We start from the raw sequence: 2500 nt of genomic DNA, 5'->3' as shown, positions 1-2500 counted from the left end.
AACCTAAGAGAGAAACAGCAGTTTTCCACATTGTTAACCTAATTATGGGATATACAACATTATCTTATGTTTTGATGACCTTCACTAAATGATAGACAGAAAATAAATAAATAAATAAATGGAAGTTATACTGGTTGTTTACAGTTTCTGCCAAATCAAATGAAATTGTGGATATACAATTCACAGATGGCAATAGGTGCCAGCATCACATAGCTGCATGTAGTGCTTTATCTAATCACTATCATCACCGTCATCACCATCGTCATCATCATCATCATCATCATCATCATCATCATCATCATCATCATCATCACCATCATCATCATCTCTTCTATCATTTTAATATCATCCACATCAACTACTACTACTATTACTACTAACAACAACAACAACAACAACAACAACAACAACATCAATTATAACAATAATGATTTCAGATTTTGGTACAATGCCAGCAATTTTGAAAGAGGATGTAAGTTGATGACATTGACCTCTTTAGTTAACTGGTACTTATTCTAACGACCTCGAAAGGATGAAAGGAAAAGTCTACCTTGGCGGAATTTAAATTCAGAACACGAAGATGGACAAAACGCCATTAAGCATTTTGCCCAACGTGCTTAATCAATAATAATAATAATGATAGCAGTGCTCTACCCCAAAAAATGAAAACGCAACAACACATACATATAAAATATGGAAGAAAAATAATGTAAATATAGACCTCGACAAATATATATAGCATACAGAAAATTGCACTACTGGGTACTGCACACATTCTATGCAAAACACTTTCAATACAGTAAACATAAGAACACCACAGCAAACCACAGCACATACCCAAGGCGCACAGAGCTGCGCTCGGTTGTGAAGTGAAAGCACGTTATAAAAATAAAACTACTGAACAATAATAATAATAATAATAATTATAATAATAATAATAATCATGGTTTCTCATTTAGGTGCAAAGCCAGCAATTTTTAGGGATTGGGGTTTGTTGATACTATGCACTTGGCCAGTTCCCTAGTAACAATAACAATCATAACAGTTTCAAATTTTGGCACAAGGAGAGAAATTTCAGGAGATGGAGTAGGCAGATTACATTGACCCCAGTGTTCAACTGGTACCTATTTTATCAACCTTGAAAGGATGAAAGGCAAATATGACCTCAGTGAAATTTTAACTCAGAATGTAATGGCGGATGAAATTCTGCTAAGTGTTTTGCGTTTTGCTCGGAGTGCTCATGTTCTGCCAACTTGCTGCTTTATACTTCTACCAAAATAACAGGTAAGTTTTTTGCCCTCAACCCCCAACCCCCACCTTCAATAATAAGAAACGAAAGTAGAGTTTGCATTTTTCATCTGTATAATTCTACTTTCTTGAAGAAATGTTTAAAGCTTTATATCCCCACTTCTCCAGCTATTGGAATAACAGTATCCACCTGACAGCGATAAGAAATGCATCAGGATAGCTGCTCTCACTTACACAAACCAACTTCCAATGAAATATTAAGTAAAATATTGCCACCAATCTACTCCATTTTCATTGATAACTGGCACCTGTGCCAGTGGAGCACTAACAGCACTGCCCAAGCATGTTCATTGCCAGAGCAGCTGTCTGGCTTCCGTGCTAGTGGCCTGTAAATAGCACCATTTGAGCGGAATCATTACTAGCGTCACCTTCTGGCACTTGTGCTGGTGGCACGTTAGAAAATCATTTGAGCGAGGTCGTTGCCAGTGCCGCTGGACTGGCTCCCGTGCAGGTGGCATGTAAAAAACACCTTTTTGAGCGTGGTCGTTGCCAGCACCGTGTGACTGGCCCTCGTGCCAGTGGCACGTAAAAACACCCACTACACTCTCAGTGGTTGGTGTTAGGAAGGACATCCAGCTGTAGAAACTCTGCCAGATCAGATTGGAGCCTGGTGCAGCCTGCTGGCTTGCCAGTCCTCGGTCAAATCGTCCAACCCATGGTAGCATGGAAAGCAGACGTTAAACGACGAAGGAAAAGTAAAACAGAGTCTGCATCCAAATGTTCTGCTTTTTTTTACCATGGTGTTGAGTGATTTTTAAAGTTTCAAATTGTCTTAATTACTCAAAACAAGGCAAATTTTCTGATCCTTTTTTTTCAATCTTCATAAGCCTACCTAAGTGATGAAGTGTTTCTTTCTTATAACACATCATTAGCACTTTTTAAACTGTCACTATTGTATCCCGAATTTTCTTTCCTCACAACATGGTAGCATTCAAGTGGTTATTTTATGTTTCTCAAGTGATTACATTGAGGCTTCTTGTATTTCATCTGCAGGTGCAACATGCATCCTCACATGTACAAATGACCTGACGAATTTTAAAATGTCTAGAAAATTGATATAGGGATGTAATATCCTGAAAGTTAAGAGAAAAGTGGAAATTTAAAAAAAAAAAAAAAAAAAAAAATACCGAAGTTTTACAAAATATTTGTTTTTTCTGAATTGCAATCTTTGTACTTTCCGACATAGAATTAA

The 2500-nt window shown here is 37.3% G+C and overlaps 1 long non-coding RNA gene across 1 annotated transcript in view; it reads right to left on the bottom strand.

Moving 5' to 3' along the window:
* The window catches only part of LOC106872466 (uncharacterized), a 21740-nt gene that overhangs the window by 17447 nt on the left and 1793 nt on the right, over positions 1 to 2500 (bottom strand). The gene's annotated exons all lie outside the window — the stretch shown is intronic.

The sequence above is a fragment of the Octopus bimaculoides genome, chromosome 3, assembly GCF_001194135.2.
Source record: "Octopus bimaculoides isolate UCB-OBI-ISO-001 chromosome 3, ASM119413v2, whole genome shotgun sequence".
Taxonomy (NCBI): domain Eukaryota; kingdom Metazoa; phylum Mollusca; class Cephalopoda; order Octopoda; family Octopodidae; genus Octopus; species Octopus bimaculoides.
The sequence above is the reverse complement of the archived record's forward strand: the minus strand, read 5'-3'. Positions and strand labels throughout refer to the sequence as shown.